This window comes from Euphorbia lathyris, chromosome 10, assembly GCF_963576675.1.
Source record: "Euphorbia lathyris chromosome 10, ddEupLath1.1, whole genome shotgun sequence".
In the NCBI taxonomy this organism is placed as follows: domain Eukaryota; kingdom Viridiplantae; phylum Streptophyta; class Magnoliopsida; order Malpighiales; family Euphorbiaceae; genus Euphorbia; species Euphorbia lathyris.
Window position 1 is genome coordinate 29,451,436 of NC_088919.1, and position 13,490 is coordinate 29,464,925.

The following is a 13,490-nucleotide window of genomic DNA, read 5'->3' on the forward strand; positions in this document are numbered from 1 at the left end:
GTGCTCTGCTCCATTGTGGATTACCCTATGTTCCTGAACTACCCACGTCCTTACCCCATGTTTTTCTAACCTTAGTTCATAGAGCGAGCTGCTATCCGAAAAACACTGCTTCCTCTGTCGTTTTTGGTCAGCCTGCTCTGTTTCTTGCGGGTGGTGCTAATTGAGGAGTACTCTCTGGCTCTTCCTCTATCTGGCGCTTTCTTTATGTTGACCCCTCTCAATTTGTCCTAGCATAATTGTAGGGGAAACAATTGCCCCCTTAGGTATTAGTTCTCAAATGTGGAGCTGATACCTGGACGTCTTTTCCCTTCCCCTTTTCGCACTCCTGGCGGCCGGTCATAATGATATGTCAGCTTTTTGAGTTTATAACTGACTCTGCTATAACTCTGATTCGAGCTATAACTCTTCCATCAATACACTCCTAGCTGTTTTCAAACTCTTCGACTCTCTTTCTCCTTCTTTTAAATCCCCCTTTCCACTTGAGGATCCCTACTTCATTTTCACTTTCCTAACGGAGCTCAACTTCCCCTTCTCTCGTACGATTTTCTCAACTCGGTGAGTTTCGTCTCTGCTTCATTTTTCTCTTGGCTCACTTTTGGCTTTCGCTTTTCTGCATTGATCTTTACTTGTATGCATGTGCTTCTTCTTAGAAATGGCGAAATCTTCTACCACTCCTCAAACTGGTTCCTCCACGACACCAAGCCTTTTGATGAGTTTTCTTCTTAGTTCTGTTCACTTTCTTTGGCTCTTTTCCCTGTTTCCCCCCTTTGCTGAGTTTAGGGTCTGTTTTCCCCTTTTTGCAGCAGACTTTATATACTATGACCAACTGTGCTCCTACCACTGCTTTACCGGATTTTCCTTACCCCTTGGCCTCGGACCGTGAGCTGCTAACTTACAGAGATCTTAACTTCCCTCCATCTAGTGGTTAGAACAAGACCCGACCGCGTTATACTTCACTCTGGACTGATTGGATCAAACGGCTAAGGCCAGTCTTTAGGGCTCAGTGGGAGAGACAACATGTCTCCAATTTCAGCAAGCTAACTTCTCAGCAGCTCGTCTTTTCTGAAGGGCTAGTGCTAGGGGCCCTGTCAATGTGGTCCTGCCATTTCAATTCTCTCATTTTCCGAGGAGGCCCAATGTCCACTTTCCAAGACATCGTAGCTCTTACTCATTTGCATGTGGTTGGCTCGAACACCCCTTATCAGATTTCTTCAAAGGAGTATAAGGATTTCAACGTGGCTCCCTTCAATTATCACAAAATGATCGCGACCTACGCTTCCCTGCCTGCAATTGAAGCTCCGACTGAGGAAGAGCATATAGCGTTTCACTGGGTTTTACTGAACAAGTTCGTGCTGTTTCCTTTGGGAGGAATGCCAACCTTGGACTCCTTGCCGATGGCTAAGTTCCTGGCTTCAAGAGCTTCATTTGCCTTAGGGAAAATTCTATTAGGCTCTGTCTACTGATAGCTCCCATTTTTATAGCGTTTTTGGAATCATTTTAGGTCGTTTTCGCTTTGTTTCCATTCAATTTCAATATCATTTTGTTGTCTTTTAGTTAAAATTAGCAATTTCCGTTATTTACGACAATTTCTGTGTTTTCAGGGATTTTTAGGACTACTTGAGCATTTCCGAGTCAGACCCGAGCCAATTGGGACACTTTCGGACAATAAAGGACCTTTGGAACACTTTTCTGATTCGTTAAGGACCATTCGCGGGTATTCCGGAAGTCCAGGGACCTAAAAAGACAACTTCCGGAGAGAGAGCTGCCACTTTTCAGTGCCTGTCTCACCGAGACACATAGGCCCTCGTCTCATCGAGACACAGCTTGTCTTGACGAGACGAGGTGGGCCGATGGTTGGGAACCATCGCGTGGTGTTTCGACGAGACGCCTAGTGTCTCGTCGAGACGAGACGGTGGGAAGCCACCTCACTTCCAAGGCGCGAATTTTGGCCTGGAAAATGCCCAAACTACCCGTAACAAAGCCTAGACTATAAATAGAACATTACATCTTCTTTGTTAGGGTTCCTACTTCTTTTCCCCTTTTTCCTTTTCTTCCTTCTCATTCTCCCTCTTTCTTTTTACTTGTATCAGCTTTTGCTATTTGATTTTCTTGAATTGTAATTGCTTTTAGCTTCTTGAAGATTGGTAGAGGAGACTTCTATCCCCATTTGTAATCAGAATCAGATAAAGCCGGGTTTTAGATTTCTAATTAATATGTCTCTTACTCTTTGCTTATTTAAATTAATGATGATTCATGTTGATAATTTGTGCTTTAATTATTTGGTTGGTTTAATTATGAACTAATCCCCATCCAATCTGGGATGGGGATGAGATTGATTGCGTAACCATGTATGATTAGGGATTTAGGTTTATGGGATTGTTTCCAATTGATTAGACTATGCAAGCTTAATGTCCTAGATTTATTAGAAATAGGATCATTGCTAGAATGAGATTCGATGATGATCAACTAGCCTGACATTGCGGAACTTAATGCCTTAAGTCTGACAAATATAGGATTGCAGATAGGTAGTTACTTGACCAAGGAACTATCTAATCCGAATTAGGATAATCTGACCTCGCTACAGACCACTAGGAGTGCGATCTAGTGGCTAGGCTACAGCTTTAGCCTTAATACCATAGAACCTAATGCTTTGCATGACCTAGGTTATATGCCTAATCAAGCCGTCAACCGAATGCATGTGAATAGACTACATGAGATTGGCCATCTTCACGTGATTAATTAGGTGATTACCGTCAATTATCATTAGGATATAAACCTGAATCCCAGTAAATCATACATGGAATCCAATTAAGGGAATCCCTATCTTAGATTGTTTCATCAATTAATTCGAATCCTCCCCTATCAAACGCTCTTATCTTTTATTTTAGAAATTTATCTCCTTAATCACTCCACAACATATTCAACCTTCCGAACAATTACGTTTCCTACCTAGGTCGACTAGTTGTAATAAATAGTCCTTGTGGTTCGATCTTGTGCTTAGCATTATATTACTTGTTGCGATAGGATACACTTGTCCTATTAACCGCTATATAATTTACGAGCATCAAGTTTTTGGCGCCGTTGTCGGGGACAATTTTTGTTTATAACTAGTTTACACTTTGTGAGAGGTTGATATAATTGTTTGGAATTCCAAGAACCGAGGTTCTGGGGATCACTCATCATTGCATCATGATTCTGAAGCTGAATTTGTTCTTGTAGGACATAAAAGGAGGACACAATGGCCGAAGATCTATCGATCATGGAGCTGTTGAAGGAAAAATGGCCTACAAGCACCTCTGGTATCCTCGATCCGGCAATAATAACAGCATCATTTGAAATCAGACCGGCAATGATCCAGATGATTCAGAACTCGGGAAAGTTCGGTGGTGATTATTACGAAGATCCTAATTCACATCTTGACAAATTCGTGGAATACTGCAGCACTTTGAAATGCGAAGACGTCACATCTAAACAGATCTTCCAGAAGCTATTTAGATTCTCTCTGAAAGAAGAAGCTGCAGAATGGCTACAATCCATCGAGCCATGCTCTCTCACTGATTGGGACACTACAGTATTAGCGTTCCAAGCCAAGTACTTCCCTCCATCAAAGACTGCACAATTCAGAAGCGACATCACCTCGTTTAGGCAGTCCGATAGTGAGAACCTGCATCTAGCCTGGGAGAGGTTCCAGAAGTTGTTAAGACGTTGCCCCCACCATGGTTACCAACGGTACCAGCTTGTTGATATGTTCTACTCAGGAATATCTCCTCTCAGCTGTGCCTCTCTGGATGCAGCAGCGGGAGAAAATCTATTCAACAAGACTGCAGTTCAAGCGTACAATCTCGTGAAAGAATTAGTTGAACGGAGTGCATGTTGGGAACTTGAGAAGCCGACTCTAGGAAGAGGCACAACAGCTGAGGAGTTCCCTAGGGTATCTTCAGAATCAAATCCTCAGATAGCAGCACATACAGCAAAGGTGGATTTGCTGGTAGCTCATATGAAAGCACCAGAACCAGTAGCAAGTTGTGAGTTTTGCAGCAGAGGGCACAAGAACGTGGAGTGCCTGATAGTACTTGAACAGATCCATTATCTAAAGCAGTATGGGTCAAATAGCACGCCTTGGCAACATGACAGATATCAAGGTTCAGGTTCTGAGATTGAATTGGAAAGAAGTATAGATGTCTTGAGGGAGATCCTGAGTGCCATAGAAGGCAGGTTGGCACACAATGAAGCTTTCTGCCAAAGACTTCAAACACAGATCAGTAAATTTGTAGAGGAGGAAGCACGAGCAATCATGCTTAGGAGCGGAACACAGTTAAGTGCACCAGACTTGGTGCCTCAGCAAGACGAGGTTTCTAATCCCATACCTGGTAATATCTTATCCACCCCGTCTGCTCCCCAGGTAAGTGTTTCTGATCCAACTTTGATTATTGATACTGTTGTACAACCAAAACAGGTTACCTTGCCTTATCCTACTTCTAGGAGAGCTAAGTTAGACAAGGATTATTCCAAGATGTTAAATGTGTTTAAAAAATAGAGATTAACCTCCCGTTTCTTGAACTTCTTGAGAATATGCATGTGTACGGAATTTTTTTTGAAAGAACTGATCTCTAAAAAGAGAAAATTAGGAGATCATGAAACTGTAATGCTAAGCCAGGAATGTTCTGCAATGCTAACAAATCCATTACCAAAAAAATCTAAGGATCCTGGTAGTTTTAGCATCCCCTGTACAATAGGCAAGGTTCACTTTAAATGTGCTTTATGTGATCTTGGCGCAAGCATTAATCTAATGCCTTTGTCTGTTTACAGGAAATTGGGAATGGGAGATCCGAAACCTACATCAGTCACAATTCAGCTGGCTGACAGGTCGATAAGGCGTCTTGAAGTCTTCCCAGCCGACTTTGTGATCATGGATATTGAAGAAGATGATCAGGTCCCTATCTTACTGGAGAGGCCTTTCCTCGCCACGGGGCGGACACTGATCGATGTTGAAGGGGGTAAATTGATTCTCCGGTTGCAAAATGAGGAAGTAGAATTCAATATTTTAAAATCTATGAAATTTCCTGTTGATGATGAATGTTGTAATTTTCTGAGCCTAACTGACTCTTTGGTTGAGAATACTTTCCAGGAAATTGAAGACAAGAATTTGAATATTGAACTAGAAGAGGAGGAGCCATCAGACGTAGAAACTGAGGCAGAAGGTAAAGAGAGTTGTAATTGGGCCCGACACGATGAACTCCTGGATAGAGAAACCAAGACGAGGCCTAAGACCTCAATTAAAGAACCACCAACCCTCGATCTCAAACCCTTACCTGCACATTTAAAATACGTGTTTTTAGCACCTCCTGTCCATTTACCTGTAATTATTTCTGCTGAACTTACAGGTCCTAAGGAAGATCGCTTGGTGGAGGTGCTGAGGAAGCACAAGGGAGCCTTTGGATGGAAAATGTCTGACATCAAGGGAATCAGTCTGTCTCTCTGTGAACACCGGATCTATATGGAGGATAAGGTGAAGCCGACTGCCCAACCACAGAGAAGACTCAACCCGAAAATGAAAGAAGTAGTGAAGGCTGAGGTCATCAAGTTGCTTGATGCAGGGATGATCTATCCAATTTCTGACAGCCAATGGGTGAGTCCCGTGCATATGGTGCCAAAGAAGGGCAGCACAACAGTGACATTGAATGAGAAGAATGAACTAATTCCGGTGCGGAAAACTACCGGGTGGCGAATGTGCGTGGACTACAGGAAATTGAACGACGCCACCAGGAAGGATCATTTCCCTCTTCCGTTCATTGATCAGATGCTTGAGCGCATGGCAGGTAAGTTTTTCTTCTATTGTGTGGATGGGTATTCGGGCTACATGCAAATAACAGTGGATCCTGACGATCAGGAAAAGACCACTTTCACTTGCCATTTTGGGACATTTGCGTATAGACGGATGCCCTTTGGGTTATGTAATGCACCTGCTACGTTTCAGAGGTGTATGACAACTATATTTTCTGATATGATAGAAGAGTTCATGGAGGTCTTTATGGATGATTTCTCTGTATTAGGAACTACTTTTGATAGCTGTTTGCTTAACTTAGGATTAATGCTGCAAAGATGTGAGGAAACTGACCTGGTTCTAAACTGGGAAAAGTGCCAATTTATGGTCACTGAGTGTATATTTTTAGGGCATAAGGTGTCACGGAAAGGGATTGAGGTAGATCCTGCTAAAATTGAGGTCATTGAAAATTACCTCCCCCTTCCAATGTCAAAGCGGTTAGGAGCTTTTTAGGCCATGCTGGTTTTTACAGGCGCTTTATTAAAGTTTTTTCTAAAATTGCTAGGCCATGTCTAGATTCTTTTAACACTCTAAAGGACAAATTGATTAAAGCTCCCATCATGGTTAGTCCAAACTGGGATTTACCATTCGAGCTTATGTGTGATGCCAGTGACACGGCTGTAAGTGCATGCTTAGGTCAAAAAGTGGATAGAACTTGCCAACCCATTTCCTATGCTAGTAAAACTCTTAATAACGTGCAATTAAATTACACTACCACGGAAAAAGAGTTATTAGCTGTGATTTTTGCACTTGACAAGTTTCGTCCGTACTTGGTGCTTTCCAAAATTATTGCATACACTGACTATGCTGCATTGAGGTATTTGTTTTCAAAACAGGATGCCAAACCTAGACTCCTTAGGTGGATTCTGTTACTGCATGAGTTTGATCTGGAGATACGAGATAAGAAGGGAGTCGAAAATATGGTTGCTAATCATATTTCCAGATTAGAACAAGAGGAAGTGGATACAGACACCGATGCAGACATCCAGGAGACATTTCCCGATGAGCACTTACTGTCAATTAGACATGTCCCTTGGTTTGCTGATTTTGCTAATTTCCTTGTAGGAAAGCTGATTCCTCCAGAACTCTCCTACCAGCAGAGGAGAAAGTTCATGCATGATGCAAAGCAGTACCTCTGGGACGATCCCTACCTATTCAAGGTTTGTGGCGACAACATCATCCGCCGGTGCATTCTTGAGGAGGAGATAGCTTTCGTCCTTGCATTCTGTCATTCCAAAGAGGTAGGTGGCCATAATGGCACGGACAGAACTGCAGCTAAGGTACTCTAGAGTGGGTTCTATTGGCCCACAATCTTCCATGCCGCTTTTAATTTTGTTAAAAACCGTGATAAGTGTCAACGAACTGGTAACATTTCACAGAGACATGCCATGCCTATGAACCCAATTTTAGTCTGTGAAATTTTTTGATTTTTGGGGGATAGACTTCATGGGACCCTTCCCGAAGTCGTTCAATAACGAATACATCCTTGTAAGCCGTAGACTACATTTCTAAATGGGTAGAGGCTGTAGCCTTGCCTAGTAATGATGTGCGGTTGTCATCTGATTCTTGCAAAAGAATATCTTCACACGGTTTGGCACCCCCCGCACCATTATTAGCGATGGTGGGTCTCACTTTTGTAACCAAATTTTTAAATAGGTCTTGCATAAATATGGGGTCACTCATAAAGTGGCTACTCCATATCATCCCCAGACTAGTGGCCAAGTTGAAGTGTCTAATAGAGAGATCAAAACCATACTTGAAAAAACAATAAATTCCTCTAGGCATAACTGGTCACTCAAATTAGATGATGCTTTGTGGGCATATAGGACCGCGTTTAAAACACCAATGGGTATGTCCCCATTCAAACTAGTTTACGGTAAGGCATGTCATCTCCCTATTGAACTCAAACATAAAGCCTACTGGGTTACCCGTTTTCTAAACTTTGATACACGATTTTCAGGTAATGATAACAATTGCTAATTTTTACAAAAAATTAACCATTCACATAATACCGAATATTAATTCATAAAAAAAATACATTTAATATCAAACTACAATTTGCAAGTAATACCTGAGTTGAATGAATTATAAATTAATGCATTAAAATAAACTATATATAAACAAGATGTTTAATTAATTAACAAAATAATTTGAATATAAATACCCAATTTGAACGATTAAAAGTGATAATTTTCAATTGAAATATATGTAACCTAGGTATTACTTGAAAATTAAGTTATCATCCAATAATGAAACTAAGAAATAAAATATTGAAAATCAATGTTGCATATATATTATTGAAATTAATGTCTTACAGTAAGTCAAGACACACATAATTAAGAATATGAAACTTATTAAAGCATTTTTTCACAATCAAATGCTTTTGTGGATCTACATCTCCTTCTTGTTTTTCCCTTCATTCAGCTTATCATCATTAGTTTCCATCTCCTCAGAATCCGACTCCAAACTAAGACCCATTGAATCATGCAATATATTTAAGGCTCTGGCGATAATCTTGATTGTAGCTAAGAATTGATCTGTATGTTGACGCATATGTTTCTTGACACACTTTTGAACAACATCTTTAATTTCATTTAAAGGAAATGGAGTAGCACCCAACGGATTAACACCGTCATCAGTCTTCCCAATAATAAGCTTCCTGAATGTATTCCCTTAAGAAGACGTCTTCTGATTGTTATTTTTTTTAAAACGGTTATTGCAGCTTGATGCCTTGGAAGAATTCAGGCTCGGTTCCTATGAAAATTCACAGATCTACAAGGAGAGGACGAAAAGATGGCATGACAAGAGAATAATCAAACGCCATTTTGAGGTAGGGGATAAGGTTTTACTATACAACTCCAGGCTGCGATTATTCCCTGGTAAGCTGAAGTCAAGGTGGTATGGACCGTTTGAGATAACCCAGTTATTCTCTTCTGGAACAGTTGAGATCACAGACGGCCACAATTCCCCTTTCAAGGTCAACGGGCAGGGTCTGAAAATTTATGAAGATGACTTGGGCACAGTGGAAACACTGCATTACATAGACGCCCCTTGAGGGAGTTTTCCTATCCTATCTCTTTTCTTCACCTAATGCTCAATTTCATAAATATGCATTCTTTAGAATTAAATGCATGATTTAGTGTGGGGGGGGGAGGCAATAGGATAGGCCATTCTGTACATGTACCAATTGCATGATTCATGCCACTGTTTGTGTTTGTGTTTTGTGGCATGTTTTAGCTCTGATGTTTTGTATTTTGCTTGATCGCGTGTGTGTATTCCTGGTTTGTTTATTGGTCTGTTTTCAATTCTTAGGATTTTTGAGATTTTGCTTTTGCTTTCAGTAGTTAGAAATAAAATGAATCCTAGGCAAGTGAATTTGATGCATTTAGCAAACCTGACATTACAGTTGAAATTGTGCTTGAAAAGTCTGAACGCTCAAATGCACGCAAAAACTTTTGAACAACTTTTGAGTTTGGGTATTATTTTCCTAAGATTGACATGGAACTGAACGTTAGATGAGGCTATGATTGATACATATAACCCCTGAACTGTGAGCTAGAGCCAGAAAGATCAATATTTTAGACTCATTTTTAGGAACAATTGATCTCTTAGGTGTGGGATTACATTTATTGTCATTATGCTCATAGGAATTACATCCAATACTGGTTGAATGTTGTGTTATAATTGAACTTGAAATGATTAGGCAATCTAGGTATAGCCCTTTGTGAATTTAGCCTATTCTTTGTTTAGCCAAAACCCCTTTCCAATTCTACTAGATAATCCCATTTGAGCCTATATTTACCCCTTTCTTTGATCAACCTTGTTACAAGCCCTTAGCCTTTTTAAATATCCTTTCTCACCCAAGTTAATTGACTCAATTTTGGTTAGAAAATCCTTAGGCACACATCCTTCAAATTTCCGTTAGCTACCATTGAAAGGTTGTAATTCTAAATAGAAGAAGTAACTCATTCAAAATTTACTCTTTGTCCCCTCTATTCGAAAGAAAAGAAAGAAAAGAAAAGAAAAGAAAAAAAATATGGTTCAAAACCGAATCAAATAAATTGTAAAGGAAAGGATAAAAGACATTCTTCAATTACTTCCCGAACTAAAACACAAAACAACCTTGAGCTTTAATTATCTCACACATAGCGGAAAAAGTGCCCTTTTTGCAAAAATTCTAGCTAATTGAGTCATTAACTTTTTGCCTAAATTCCAATTTTCCTACCCCCAAACCTTTAGCCTATGTTACAACCCTTTAAAGACCTATAATCTTGTTTAATTGTAATGCGTAATTTCGACTGGATGGATGATGCAATTCCAACATGACCATTTTGTGCAATAAATTGTAGAGTGTTTACCAGATTCATATTTACCCAAACACTTGAGTGCAAGAGCGACCACCTGTGAGCTAGCAATCTTAGTCCTCGCCTTTCATTTTCGCGAAGTGTTGGTTGATAAAACTAATTAATCAGTTTTGGAGATTTTTCTGAGGTTCACTTTGTTTTTAATTGCAACTTGGGTAGTCTGAAACTGTATGGAGTGTAAAAGTGCAATGGATCCTTGTCTGTGTACGAGAGCTATTTGTTGATTTTTCGCTGCTTTTGATTCTTTCTTGCTTGAGGACAAGCAAGAGTCAAGTGTGGGGAGGTTGATAGCTCCCAATTTTATAGTGTTTTTGGAATCATTTTAGGTCATTTTCGCTTTGTTTTCATTCAATTTCAATATCGTTTTGTTGTCTTTTAGTTAAAATTAGCAATTTCCATTATTTACAGCAATTTCTGTGTTTTCAGGGATTTTTAGGACTATTTGAGCATTTCCGAGTCAGACCCGAGCCAATTGGGACACTTTCGGACAATAAAGGACCTTCGGAGCACTTTTTTGATTCGTCAAGGACCATTCGCGGGTATTCTGGAAGTCTAGGGACCTAAATAGACAACTTCCGGAGAGAGAGCTGCCACTTTTCAGTGCCTGTCTCGCCGAGACAGTGCCTGTCTCGTCTAGACAGTGCCTGTCTCATCGAGACACAGCCTGTCTCGACGAGACACAGCTTGTCTCGACGAGACACAGCCTGTCTCGACGATATGAGGCAGGCCGATGGTTCCCAAAGGGAACCATCGCGTGGTGTCTCGATGAGACGCCTAGTGTCTCGTCGAGACACCCTTTCGTCTTATCGAGACACCTCTTGTCTTGACGAGACGAGACGTTAGGAAGCCATTTCCCAGCGTCTCCTCACTTTCAAGGCGCGAATTTTGCCCTGGAAAATGCCCAAACTACCCCTAACAAAGCCTAGACTATAAATAGAATATTACATCTTCTTTGTTAGGGTTCCTACTTCTTTTCCCCTTTTTCCTTTTCTTCCTTCTCCTTCTCCCTCTTTCTTTTTACTTGTATCAGCTTTTGTTATTTGATTTTCTTGAATTGTAATTGCTTTTAGCTTGAAGATTGGTAGAGGAGAGTTCTATCCCCATTTGTAATCAGAATCAGACAAAGCCGGGTTTTAGATTTCTAATTCCTTAATCTGTCTCTTACTCTTTGCTTATTTAAATTAATGATGATTCATGTTGATAATTTGTGCTTTAATTATTTGGTTGGTTTAATTATGAACTAATCCCCATCCAATCTGGGATGGGGATGAGATTGATTGTGTAACCATGTATGATTAGGGATTTAGGTGTATGGGATTGTTTCTAATTGATTAGACTATGCAAGCTTAATGTCCTAGATTTATCAGAAATAGGATCATTGCTAGAATGAGATTCGATGATGATCAACTACCTTGACATTGCGGAACCTAATGCCTTGAGTCTGACAAATATAGGATTGCAGATAGGTAGTTACCTGACCAAAGAACTATCTAATCTGAATTAGCATAATCTGACCTCGCTAGAGACATTAGGAGTGCGGTCTAGTGGCTGGGCTACGACTTTAGCCTTAATCACCACATAACCTAATGCTTTGCATGACCTAGGTTATATGCCTAATCAAGCCGTCAACCGAATGCATGTGAATAGACTACATGAGATTGGCAATCTTCACGTGGTTAATTAGGTGATTACTGTCAATTATCATTAGGATATAAACCTGAATCCCAGTAAATCATACATGGAATCCAATTAAGGGAATCCCCATCTTAGATTGTTTCATCAATTAATTCGAATCCTCCCCTGTCAAACGCTCTTATCTTTTATTTTAGAAATTTATCTCCTTAATCACTCCACAACATATTCAACCTTTACATTTCCTACCTAGGTCGACTAGTTGTGATAAATAGTCCTTGTGGTTCGATCTTGTGCTTAGCACTATATTACTTGTTGCGATAGGATACACTTGTCCTATTAACCGCTATATAATTTACGAGCATCATCTACCATCAGATTCATCTATCTTTCACGAGTGATCCTTTCTCTAGCTTTAGTGGTGCTGTATGGATTTTGCAACTTTGGTAGTTCTCCTACTTCCCAACTTTTGTGGGGGAAAGTCCTTTACAAGAGGGCTTCGTTGCGCCGAGGGTGGCTCTTTATGAGAGTTCTTTTGATACTGCTAGGGCCAAGCAGTTCTTTCATTCGTTGAGGATGTCCAACTCAGATTATCTCGTTTTTTATAAGTCTTTTGAGGACTTGCCTAAAAGTGCCTGAAAATTCTATTTGAAAGACTATAATACAGCTGGCTCCTATATCTGGCATATCTTCCTTCACCAAACCTACTTGTAAGTTGGTACCCACAAAGATGCACGCCTTGGAACGGGAATTTACCCCTGCTTTGAGGGCTAGTTTCCCACTTTGTGGTCAAGATAGTCCGAGCTAACTCAAATGAGGACAACCATACCTCGTGCTTTCTTCCCTCAAGGTGCTCTCCGTTCCAAGGTGAGCTTAGAAGATGTAGACCACCAGAGTGCCATGCTACTGCCCCTTTGTCCAGTCTAGTATTTTCATGTCAGAGAAACCAAGAAGCTATTGATCATGAATTTGAGTTTTATTGGTCCGGTTTGTACAGCAGGCTGGTCCCTACCTATCTAGGCAGTAAGCTCCCTCTTTTCCTCTCTTCTTTTCTCTGTTTCTTTATGTTTCTCTCTTCTAATCCTTGTTTTCTCTATTGATAGATGCGCCTGTAGCCAAAGCTTATACCAAAAACGAAAAATCAAGGTGGAGCAAACCACGCAGCAAACAAAGGTTGGAACTTCTTCTAAGCCTACTCCGAGTAAAAAGTCAAAGAGAAAGGCTTCTCAGCCTACATCTGAGTCCAAGGCTAGAGTCTTTGTCGACCTGTCAGATGATGAGGTCAATGAATCTGACCAAGCTAAAGACCATGATGATATGGTGGTTGAGGAGGACCTGTCTGAAGAGAAAGCCGAGGATATGGATGTTGATGATGTTGAAACCAAGGATGACCGTGATGAAGAAGAAGTAGAAGAGGCAGAGGTTTAGTCTGACGAAGCTGTTGCGCGTGGAGTTAGTGCCGTTATGGCCATGGCCCAGGGACCTGGTAAGCTTCTCTTAGCTTGTTTCTTGGTTCCGTGGCTCTTCCTTTGCTGTTTATTTATCTCCACATTTCCGTTAGCAGACATTGGAACTCATGTTCCCAGATCAAAGGGGAAGGGAGGGGTTAAAGATTATGTGCTTCACACTTCAGCTGTTGTTAAACAGCCATTGTCAAGGACTTCGGATCT

The 13,490-nt window shown here is 40.6% G+C and overlaps 1 non-coding gene across 1 annotated transcript; it reads right to left on the reverse strand.

The window, feature by feature from the left end:
- Positions 1 to 3,616: 3,616 nt before the first annotated feature.
- Positions 3,617 to 3,723, reverse strand: LOC136210172 (small nucleolar RNA R71). Its single transcript, XR_010677882.1, has one exon. It is a non-coding gene; the product is annotated as a small nucleolar RNA R71 (small nucleolar RNA).
- Positions 3,724 to 13,490: the final 9,767 nt, after the last annotated feature.